Below are 12,700 nucleotides of genomic sequence, written 5' to 3'. Positions count from 1 at the left end.
TTTGTCCAGCACCATTTGATAAAGAGGCTATCTTTCTTCCAGTGAGTATGTTTAGCCCCTTTGTCAAAGATAAGGTGGCTGAGTGTGTTCATAGGGGCTTCAGTTTCTTCTAATCTATTCCATTGATGCTCAGGTCTATTTTGTTGCCAGGACCTTGCTGATTTTATCATAGTAGCCTTGTAATATAATTTCAAGTCAGAAATTGTAATGCCTCCTGCCTTGTTTTTATTGCCTAGGATGCCCTTTTCAGTTCTAGGTATTTTCTGGTTCCAAGTAAATTTTAGGAATGATTTCTTTAGCTCTCTGTGGTATGTTCGTGGTACTTTGTTAGTGATTGCAATAAATCTATACAGCAGTTTTGGAAGTATGACCATCTTCACAATTTTGGTTTCTTCCTATCCAGGAGCATGTAGAGAGCCAGTTTATCCAGCACCATGAAATATCTTTCCATTTTCTGAAATCCTCTACGATCTCTTTTTTCAGAGTACTGTAATTTTCCTTGAAAAGATCTTTGACTTCTTTAGTTAGATGAATTCCAAGGTATTTAATTTTCCTCGGTGCTATAGTAAAAGGTATTGTTTCTATAATTTCCGACTCAGTGTGTTTGTTGTCTGTGTAGAGGAATGCTATTGATTTTTGGATATTGACTTTATAACCTGCTATGCTATTGAATTTCTGTATTAATTCTAGTAGCTTTGTGGTGGAGCTTTTTGGGTTTTCCATGTAAAGTATCGTGTCATCTGCAAATAATCATAATGTAACTTCTTTTTTTTAAAATATTTATTACATTTATTTATTGTGTGTGTGTGTGGCCAGCTCAGCCCACCAGGGGGCGGGTCTGGCTGGCATGTGGTGCTGGGGATTGAACCGTGGTTCCTGTGCTTTGCCAAGCTTGTTTCAAGTAGGTGCTTTAGACCACTGAGCCATCTCTCCAGCCCCAATAATGTAACTTCTTCTTTACCTACTATTATTCATTTTATTTCTTTCTCTTGAATAATGGCTGTTGCTAATGATTACAGAATTATGTTGAACAGGAGTGGTGATAGAGGACATCCTTGTCCTGTACCAAATCTAAGAGTAAAAGATTGCAGTATTTCCCGATTTAGAATTATATTAGCCATTGGGTTTTCATAAATGCCTTTTACCAGATTGAAGTAGAGGCCATCTATTCCAATTTTCTGTAGGAGTCTAAATATGAATGAATGTTGAACATTGTCAAAAGCCTTTTCTACATCAATGGAGATGATCATGTGTTTGTTGTTTTTCACTGTGTTGATATAGTGCATCACATTTATAGATTTTTGAATATTAAACCATCCTTGCATCCCTGAGATGAATCCTAACTGGTCATTGTGTATGATCTTCTTGATGATTTGCTATATTCTATCTGCTAGGATTTTATTGAGGATTTTGGCATCTATGTTCTTGAGATTGGCCTGTAGTTCTCTTTCTTAGTTGCATCTTTCGCTTGTTTTGTTATCAGTATAATATTTGCCTCCAGTAATGATGTTGGGAGGATTGCTTCCTTTTCAATTTCATTGAAGAGTTTTAGGAGTATAGGGACTACATCTTCTGTAAATGTCTTGTAGAATTCAGCTGTGAATCCATCGGGACCTGGACTTTTTTTTTTTACGGTAGGTTTTTAATTACATCTCGTATTTCATTGGCTGTTATTGGGCTACTGAGAGTGGTTATATCTTGTCGATTCAGTTGTGGTAATTTGTACCTTTCTAGAAATTTGTTTATTTCGTCTGTGCTTTCTATTCTGTGAGAGTAAAGATTCTCAAAGTAGCTATTGATAATCTTTTGAATTTCCACTGTGTCTGTGGTAATTACAGCCTTAACATTCCTTATTGTTTGTATTTGAATTTTTTCTTTCCTCTTACTTCTAAGATTAGCTAGGGACTTCACAATGTTATTTAATCTTTCAAAGAATCAGTTTTTTGCTTTGTTAATTCTTTGAACTGGTTTCTTTGTCTCAATTGAACTGATTTCTGCTCTATTCTTAATGATTTCTTCCCATCTTTGGGCTCTGGGTATTGTTTACTCTTCCTATTCTAGTTGTTGGAGGTGCAGCATTAGGGTATTTATTTGTTCCATCTGTTTTTGTAATGTGTGAGTTCACAGCTATCTATTTCCCTCTGAGAACTGCTTTCATCGTATCCCATAAATTCCGATAATTTGTGCTTGAATTTTCTTTGAATTTCAGATATTGTTGAATTTCTTCTTTAATTTCATCTGTGACCCTTTGGTTGCTAAGTAGGGTGTCGTTTAATTTCCCTGTATTTAGGGATTTTTTCTGATTTCTTTTGTCATTTATTTCCAGTTTCCTTGCACTGTGGTAAGATAATATGTATAGGATAATTTCTGTTTTCTTCCATATACTTAAGCATGACCTATGGACCAGTATGTGGTTGTTTTTAGAAAATGACCCATGTGCAGCTGAGAAAAATGTGTATTCAGCTGTGTTTGAATGGAACACTCTGTATATGTCCACCAAGTCCATTTGTTTCAAGCTCTGGTTCAGTTCTATTATTTATTTGCTAAGTTTTTTTTCTGGTTGTTCTACCTTTTGGGGATAAAGGGGGATTAAAGTCTCCTGCTAAGATTGCGTTATTGGATATTAGATTTTTTATGTCCATTAAGATTAGCTTTATATAGTTGGGTGCTCCCGTGTTTGGTACATACATATTTATGAGTGTTACCTCTTCCTTTTGAATTTTCTCCTAACCAGTATATAGTGGCCTTATTTATTTCACTTGATCATTGTTGGGTTGAAGTTGAGACTATCTGAGACTACAATTGCTACCCCTGCTTTTTTTGAGGTGCCGGGGCATGTAATATTGTGTTCCATCCTTTGACTTTCAGCCTATGAATGTCTTTATGAGTTAAATGTGTTTCTTGTATACAGCATATTGTTGGATTTTGTTTCCTAATCCACTCTGCCAGTCTATTTCTCTTATGGTGAATTGAGTCCATTTATTTTGATGTTTAGAATTAAGATATATTTACTTACAAATGACATGTTATTTACCTGTTGTCATCTACTCATTTTGCTCCTGTGTTTAATTGCTTGCCCATTTAGTTGGTTGTTTCTGATCTCATTCGTGGCATTCTAATCATTTTGGTCCCTCTCTTGATCATCTTTCTGTAGCCTTTGTAGGATTGGCTTTGTTATCATAAAATTCTTTAGCTGTTCTTTGTCATGAAAGTATTTCACTTCTTCATCAAACTTGAAGAGAGTTTTGCAGGGTATAGTAGTCTGGGCAGAAATTTGTTTTCATAGATGTCTTGAAGTACTCTGCTCCATGCTCTTCTTGCCTTTGTGGTTTATGAAGAGAAGTTGGCCATAATTCTGATATGTTTTCCTTTGAATATGATCTGCTTCTTTTCTCTAGCGGCTTTCAGTATATTATTCTTGTGCTGAATTTCTGGGAACTTGACTATTATATGTCTCAGTGTGTTTTTAATTTTGTTGAGGTTACTTGGTGTTCTGTGTGCTTTGGTTACCTGAATGTCAGATGATACCCTCATATTTGGGAAGTTTTCTGCTATTACTTCTGCCCATACTTTTTTAAATGTCATTTGTATTGACTCCTTTCTCATTGATGCCTATTTGTCTTACATTGTTTATCTTTGCATCATCTTGCAGGTGATGGATTATTTTTTCCTGCATCCTCGTTGTTTTTAAGAGATCCTTTGTTACCTTTTCAGTAGCTGCACCAGCATCTTCAAGATCTGAAAGTCTGTCTTCACTTTCACTTAAATGGTTTTGCAAGCTTGTGATTAAGATTTTAATTTTCTCTATATCTCTTTGACTCTCCTTAATGTGATCTATTTCCTTCCTGTATTGCTCATTCAAGGAATCCATAATTTTTATAATCTCCTCTATTTTTTTTTAATCAATGTCTTCCTTAGAAGCAGTTATCGATTCTTTTACTACAGTGTTTTTTTAATATTGGGTTTCCTCCCTATGTTTCTGTAGTTGATTCTTTACTTCAGATGTTATGAGTTCAGAGAATTCTTTTCTTATTTCAAAAAATTCCTGTCTGAGTTCCTCTATAACTTTCTGCTTTTGTTTATTTACTATCCACGTTATTAATTTGTACATTTGAGTTGAGCTAATAGAAAAGAATTCCACTCTAAGTACCTGTACATCTTTCTGCTGTTGCTTATTTACTATCAACGCTATTAATTCATACATTTGAGCTGAGCTAGTGTCCTCTTCACTTGTTTTGTGTGAGCATAGGGTTTCCTTTATATGTTTCTGCATTTGATTCTTTAATGCAGATGTTATTAATTCAGGGATTTCTTTTTTCATTTCCAATCTGAGTTCCTCTATACATTTCTGCAGCTGTTTATTTCAGAAGCCATTGATTCATTAATTTCAGCTGTGTGATTCCCACTTTATTCTGTGTTAGTGTCCTCTGCACTTGTTATGGGTGGGCGTGGGTTCAGAGTTTGCATTTTGTTCCTTCTCATTGGTATTTTGTACAGCACTGTCTTCTGGTCTTTGTTGTATAGCTTTGGTGCAGTTATAACCTTAGCACCTACTGAAGTTCAGGTGCAGATCTACAAATTTGGGTCTATCCAGCTGTGCCTTTCTTGGGTCTGGCTGCTGCACTCAGCTCCTTCCTATTGTTGCCCTTGGGAGTGAACCTGTTGTGCCCCTCTCACAAAATGTTCTGCTCCTGGACTAGCTGGGTGGTTCTGTCCCCTACTTTCTCTGCAGGGATTGTAGCTGCAGGGTTTCACCTCAGGCCTGTATGCCAGGCCTGAGTTTAGTCTGGAGGGGACAAGGTGGAGTAGAGGGGCAAGCCAGCTTTCCCACAGACCCACCGGGCCTGGGTTAGGACTGGATCTGGGGGTTCCCAGAATGCAGCAGTTATTCTCACTGGGGGGGCAGGGTGGGGTGGTGCTGCAGAGTGGTTGAGTGGGTCCCAAGTGGGTGGAAGAGGGTCTCACCCATGCTGCACCTGGGCTGAGACCAGCAGGTCCTGCTGGCACAGGGTAGCCTAAAGCTCTCCCACATACTCACAGGACATGGGTTAGGACTGGATCTGGTGGTTCCTAGAATGTGGCAGAAATTCTAATGCAGCAGGTGGGTTGGGCAGTTGCTGTGGAGTGTTGGGAGGGCCCCAAGTTGGTGGAAGAGCTCTTCTATCATTTCTTTGGTTGTTTAGAGCAAGCATCTGCTTACCGTCTTTACTCTTCTAGGGGCAGGGAGACAGCTTGGCAGTCTAAGCACCTGACTGGCAAGAACAAGGACCAGGATTCAATCCCTGGTACCACATGTGAAAGCCCTGGATACCAAGCAGGCCACTGAAACCAGGCATTGTGCTGCACACCTATGATCCCAGTGCCAGGCAGGCTGAGACAGGAGGATCACTAAGAGTCTGAGTTATATTGTGAGACTCTGTGCCAAATAAATAAATAAATAAATAAAGGATTAAGAAATAGATTTTTCAGGCTGGGGAGATGGCTCAGTGGAATAAGCACTTCCCTGGCAAGCACAAGTGCCTGAGTTCAATTCCTGGTTCTGAAAAAAAAAAAAAATTGTTCTAGCATTAATTCATTTAGAGTCTATCTGAAAAAATGTTCTCTATCCAATTAAATCACTTTATCTTATGGAACCTTTCATAGGTATCACCAACTCTGATACTGTTCCTAAATCATGTTTCACAATTCTGTTCAAGCAGTTTCTCAAATATGCAAAACTACCTATTTCCTATTTTACTAAAACCTTTTATGTGTGGCTCCTGATTGGTTATAGGTTAAGTGTCAACACACCAAATCACCTGTAGATTTTGGGTGATGTGAACTTTGTTCCCTTCTTTATGTTTACTTCTTTTTGCCTGCAGCATCCATCATTTGTCAAAGACACAGCTATAGGTAACTTTGTTTGGCTTCCAGGGTACACGAGATTCTCTTTTCCATTCTGTTCACAAAAGCTCACTTCTCGAGGACTGTTCTCATTTTGTCCTCCCTTTGCCTAAGTTGTACCTGCTTAGTCAAAATATTCTCACTGATATTTGTGAAGTGAATATTTTCTGTCTATATGACACTGTTCAACTTTCATAAGTGTTAGCATTGTATTTTTATCAATACATGAATTGGTGTACCCAAGTTGTCCAAGGGCGACATAGCATGAAGTACTGGGGATTGAACTTGGGTCCTTTGGCTCTCAGGCAGGCACTTAGACCACTGAGAAACCTCCCCAATTTAATAATTTTTAAATTATTGTGTTTCTCTATATTAAATTGAGGGCAAGGTGAGATATAACAGTATCAGTGTTGTGAACAACTTTTAGTATTTGAAATATACTTGTCCATATGTTGATAACTTGTAATGGAATTGAAACTGAGTTAACTGACCTTGTTGCCTTAACATAAATGCAACCTTAATGTGTGTTGGGGTAAAGACAGAGTCTGTAGATGAGAAAACAAAATAGGGACCTGCTTAGGTCTTTTAGATAATCCTAACTAAAAGGAGTTAAAAACAAACTTCACTAAAACAATTCCCCTGGGACATAAGTCAAAGACAGAAGTAAAATAACAAAAACAAAAACAAAACAAATAAAAAAAAGCACAGATGAAAGAAAGCACTATTATCACCTTAAAACTTGCACCAATAGAACAGGAAAGGATCTGAGATATGGGACACAGACAGAAAGTCAGGGGCACAGATGATACATAACCTTCACTTTCAATAAAATATAGGGGAAACAAAGGGGGGCTGACTGACTTTAAAGCAGTGTGTGCACACACCTATGATGAACATGTACACTCGTATACATTTTTATTCACTCTGGAGTCACTTTGTTATTCATTCTAGGGTCATTGCCGAGTGTAATAGGTAGCACCTACCCTCTTACTCATTCTAAGCTATCCATGAACAAAGCACCCCCTTGAGAACTAACATCCATCCTCACAGATAAGGTCTTAAATGTACAACAAAGAAAAGTAAACACAGACAAAAACAGCTGCACATACTGCACCAGGTAAGTTGATGCTAGACAGAGGATCCTGGAAGCCACTTGAGTCATGAAAACTTCCAGGTGAAAGGAAAGCATTGCTCTTTCCCTATAAAAAGAGCTGAAGACAAAGGGCCCAGCGCTTCTCCATCTTTCCAGTGGCCCTGCCATGATTCTTTCTTGTGGGCACCTATCTATCCTCTTCCTTCCTCCATTTATTCTTCAGAAAGGGAGTGTCTTTCTTTCATTCAGCTTTGTTCCTCTAAATTATTAGTGGGCTGAGCTACAATGCTGCTGTGCTGGTTGGACAGGAGAGCAGCAGGATTCATCCCCCAGAGGCAACACTAGGAGCAAAGTTCTTTGCTCATTGCATTGTTGAACACCTGATGAATTTAAATGTTAAAGATCCTATTCATGGGCAACAAAATATCTAGGCAAATGTAATTACAAATGCTTATATTATTTATTTTTCCATTATTTTCTGTTTATATATATTTACAATACATAATAGTTACATTTCTTTTAAGGAGTAATTTAAATTTTCTGTTTAACCAATACTGCTTCCTTTTACCCCTTCCTCACTCTTCTCCCTGCCCTATTTCTCATTATCTACCTACCTTTTCTTGTTCTTTGTGTTTTGGGTTAATCATGTAAGGCAAACCATGTGTTATTTAAGCTTACATGTCTAATTTATTTCACCAAATATTACAATCCCAATGTGCATTTGTTGTCCTACAAATGACTGAAGTTTATCCTTCTTTAAGGCAGAGTAGTATTCTATTCTGTATAAATGTCACAGTTTTTATGCATTCATCTGTTGGTTAACAAATAGGTTGCTTAACAAATATTTGGCTATTATGAACTACGCTGCTATAAACACAGATATGCATTCATCATTGTTGTGTGATGTCTTCAACACTTTGGGTAGGACAACCAGAGGGGAGATCCCTGGGTCCTGTGGAATTTCTAGTTTTAGTTTTTTGAGAAATCTCAATATTGACTATTTTTTTCCTTTCTTTTCTTTCTTTCTTTCTTTCTTTCTTTCTTTCTTTCTTTCTTTCTTTCTTTCTTTTTCTTTTTTTTTTTTTGTATTTTAGGGGAAGGTCTACAAGGTGTTCAGGGTCTCACTACTAGATCAGACTCATAGTGATCCACCTGTTTACAGACTGCCATGAGCTGGGATTATAGACATATGCCACCATACCCAATCTCAGTATGCCTGGGGCAGGGCTTTCACAGCAGGCCAGGGGAAAAAAACCCTAGTCCCTGTGCCTGCTCAGAGGCACTTTAATCCACTGAGCTATTTGGCCAACCCTTTTTTTGTTTCATTATTGATTTTCTTAATGGTTGTACTGGTTTATACTCCCACCAACAATTAACAAGGATTCCTTTTTCACCACAGTCTCTCCAGTATTGGATGCTGCTTAATTTCTTTTCTTTTTTTTTTTTTTCTGCTTAATTTCTTGATAGTTGCCATTTTTGCGGGGAGTAAAATAAAATCTCAGTGCTCTTTTAATTTGTATTTTTCTAATGGCCAGAGGTGTTGAATATTTTTCATGAAAGTAGTGTTTATTTTCAAAAAAGTTAAAATAATTTATATGATAAATTTAAGATTTTTATTTATTTATAGATATTGTGGTCCAGAAATTTTAAAGAAATACTATTTAGTGTTATGTAATCCAGACAGAGAGTCTTGATGTTTCTGAATAAAAATGACTTATGGCAGGAGCTACTTTGTCCTTGGTTTTTCTGTTACTTTCCACTTACTCATCAGAACACACATTACTATTTTTATGACACCTAGCATTCAATGCTTATACTTCTTTCACAAGAAAAGGGTGAAAGTTATCACTGTATTGCCCTGAAAAAAAAAGTCTCAAAACCATGTTATATGGAGGGGGTTATTAATTCTTGGGCATAGCATGAACTCTGTGTGTGTGTGTGTGTGTGTGTGTGTGTGTGTGTGTGTGTGTGTGAGGGAGGACAGAGAGGGACAGTGGGAAAGAGAAAAAGAGAGGGAGAGGGAGAGAGGGAGAGGGAGAGAGGGAGAGAGGGAGGGGGGGGAGAGAGAGAGAGAGAGAGAGAGAGAGAGAGAGAGAGAGAGAGAAGATAGTGTGTTGAGCTCTCTTTATTACATTTTGGCCACTAAACTTCCCTAATGCCATTTCAAGTAGTAAACCACTGAATTATGAACACTGGAGTCACAAACTTTCACAGGTGTACTGTATGACTCATTTTGTCAGACTGAGCATCCAGTTTGCCTTAAGTGGTTCCAAAGTCAGAGATTTACTGTATGTGTATCTCCATTAAAAATGGTCAGAATGCAGCTAGACTCCAAAGCAAGCATGCACTCTTAATCTCTCGAAGTAAATCTCACAAAAACATTTGAAATTGAACCCGCAATCTGGGTTTCAATTTTGTGATCTTGCTTCAAAATTTTTTATGTTTTACCTCCCCCTAATGGAACAATGAAAAATAGCACTTTCAATTTTATAAAAAAATTAAACAAACAAACAAACAAACAAGCCTTTAGAAATCGTTTTGTTTTCTTTTTCTTTTTTTTTTTTTTAATTTTTGTTGGAACCAGGGATTGAACTCAGACCTTTGCGCTTGCCAGGGAAGTGCTTATTCTACTGAGCCATCTCCCTGCCCAGAAATCCTTTTCAGTAGTTGATAAACATTTTTTTTGCCAGAATATTTTGATAAAAGGCTTACTTTTATAAGCTACTAAGCTACTTATTAAATTTTGTTTGCTTTTTTCATTTGTTTTGAGACAGGTTCAGGTTGGCTTTGAATTCAATGTAGTGCAGGTTGGCCTCAAACTTGCAGAAATCCACCTACCTGAGCCTCAGTGTTTCTGTGTGTCAACAGGCCAACTACTTATTATTTTTTTAAAATGTATTTGGTATAGGGTCTCACTATGCAGCTCAGACTTGTAGTGATCCTTCTGTTTTCAACCTTGCCAGTGCTGGGATTACAGGTGTGAGCCACCATACCAGGTCTCAATGGTCAGCTCAGTGTTCTTGGGGGAGGGCCAGTGCAACATGTGGTGCCAGGGATTGAATCCCAGTCCCTGCACTTGTGTAAGCAGGTGCTTAGTCAGCTGGGCTATCTTGCTGGCCCTACTTATTAAATTTTTGAAGGCCATACCATTAATTTCTTAACTGTACAACACTGTTCAATAAATAATCATAATCACAGTGTTATGTGATGTATTTCAACTTTTGCTTATTTTTAAAGATTAGAATTGTATGTTGTCTTTCTTGTATACATTTCATTTACTTTTTAATTATTGAAAAAATAGTCATAATTACTGATCACTTTAATTTTATGAACCACTTGTTTTCATCTCTAATTTTTTATGTGCTATACTTTTTCTTTTAATACATTTTACTTGAGGTCTTCAATTTCAACTTTCAGTACCAAAGCTTGCATGATTTTTTTCTCTTTCAAAGATTGTGTCAATTATTTTCACCTCCTGTTTCTAATATTGGATTCCTTACAGATACAGTAGTCAGTGAGCTTGATGTGACCTTCTGAATCAAGTAATAAATTTTCAGATTTCAGGTTTCTGGAGAGGACCTCTCACTGGTGAAGTTAGCTAAGTGCTCAGCTGATCTCTGCATCTCAAAACCTGGCATGTGGCTCTGGAAGTATTCCATAGCACTGCATGTGCAGCATGAGATCTCCTCCAATCCCATGATCTACAACAAAACACAGTTTGCTTTCTTTGTGAAAGCAAGAATGGAGCCCAACAAGGAAAGCATGGCATGATACCTGCTGCAATACACACTTCTCTGTCTCTACCCCATGATAGTTGGCAAGATGTTTTTCACCACTTTTATTGCAAACATTCAATCTGTGTTTTTCAGTTGAACCAAGAACACTTTTGCATAACTTCCTCTCCTTATCACCTGGAGGAAACTGAAGTCCTGAGGACACAGCCTAGATGGAGCTTGGCCACTTTCTCTGGTGTTCTTTACCTCTTTATCTTCAGCAACTTGTTCCAAACTGTGGTAACTAGAAAGATGAGACAGGCTTAGGGTCCTTGTGGGATCTGAAGCTGTGGGAGGTTGATTCATTGGCATCATGGGGTCCAGTGGTGAGGAATGTTACCCACATTCAATTGTGACCAGTGTGTGGCACCTCTTGTGCACCAAGATCTTACAGTCAATGCACTTGTACACCAGGTGTCCCAATCCCCCTACACGGTCTGTGCAGAGGGCACAGTGAGCAAGCCTGCACTGATGTTTGGCTTGAAATGTGTGGTCATTGGCACAAAAAATCTTTCTCCAGAGGCCTGCAGCTCTGTGGTTGGTAGATGGATCTTCTAAACAAGGCACCTTAGGCTGTTCTGATGCAGGAAGGGATGCACGGTTAGGAGTTCACATTTGTTCTCTGTCTCGGAGAGCTGAAAAGTTTCTTCTAATTCCCGCTAAGGTGACACAGAACGTGGGTCTTTCTTTCTCAACACATGTTGTGATGAAAAGCTCTTTACTGTCCAAATAGCACACATCTCTAACTTCATCCTTGAGGCCCACAACAGAGACGAAAGTCCCAGACGTGGCATGGTGATGTTTCTATCCATCCTCAGGGTATGTCGGGTAGAGATGTAGGTCGTGGAGGGGCTCAGGCAGAAGGGGCGATATTGGGTTTCACTGCCCAGAAAGACTGGCACAAAGGGCTTGGGGAGCAAGTGCGCCCTGACTGCCTGCATGGACCACACAGGCCTGAGCTCAATGTAGTTCCCTGCAAAGTGCTTTGCATTGGTAACCCAGTCAGGGTGGGTGGATACTAGGCTCCTTTCTGTGTCTGGGAGCCTGGTAGCTGTGACTTCATTTTCCCACTCAGCACTTCTTTGTCTGTCCAGGATTTTTGTGCTTGACTCTGAGGAGACCTGTCCAGAGCTCTTAGAAGACTCTGGGCCCAGCAAGACTTGCCCTGGGGTTTTCCTTTTTGTGGTGCCATTGATATTTGGGCTTGGGTGGACTTCACATAGGTCAGTTGATTTTTTTCATCAGTCGAGGTCAGTACTGGGGGCACCTTCCTTAGGGTGTCTGTAATGGTTGCAGAGCTCCCACACTGTGGCCTGTGGCTTCTGGATGGAGTCAGCCTTCTCCTCAGTCTTTCACACATATTTTCACTGCCTGTGGTCCTCCGGAAGTAGGGAAGCGACTCAGCATGACCATCTCCAGTTACATGAGCTCAAGAGAGGCATTATTGCCTTGTGACGCCTGTAACCAGAGTTGTAAATTCTGTTTGGACTAGTTGTGAAGGAAGTGAGGTCGTGTTTAGGGCCCGTTATGGGAGCCCTCTTTTCAATTTCCCCTCTCTCATGGCCTATCTTTTTCTTCACATTACATAAAGCAATGGGAGCTTACTCATTATAAATATGGAACGCTTCACAAATTTGTGTATCATCCTTGCGCAAGGGCCATGCTAATCTTCTCTTTATCATTCCAATTTTAGTATATATGCTGCCAAAGTGGAGCGCTAGAAATGATTTTAAAATTAAGAAGGGATAATACGACTGAGTAGAACATCTGAAGTCTGAGAAATGTTGTAGCTCAAAAATCAGATGACAACGAGGCAAGTCCAAAAGTTAAAAGAAGCGCTTTATTTTAGCTGGTACTCAGCGGCAACACCAGGCACAAAGTGCCTAAGTGCGCCCCGAGCATTGACAAGGATCAGTATTTAAGCCTGAAAACTGCAAAAACAGGGAAAGGG

At 38.9% G+C, this 12,700-nt stretch overlaps 1 non-coding gene across 1 annotated transcript; it reads right to left on the bottom strand.

The window, feature by feature from the left end:
- Positions 1–12,359: 12,359 nt before the first annotated feature.
- LOC111814514 lies at positions 12,360–12,467 on the bottom strand. Its single transcript, XR_002819477.1, has one exon. It is a non-coding gene; the product is annotated as a U6 spliceosomal RNA (small nuclear RNA).
- Positions 12,468–12,700: the final 233 nt, after the last annotated feature.

Source organism: Octodon degus, unplaced genomic scaffold (genome assembly GCF_000260255.1).
Source record: "Octodon degus isolate 3935 unplaced genomic scaffold, OctDeg1.0 scaffold00341, whole genome shotgun sequence".
NCBI lineage: Eukaryota > Metazoa > Chordata > Mammalia > Rodentia > Octodontidae > Octodon > Octodon degus.
This window is presented reverse-complemented; position numbering and strand designations above follow the sequence as displayed.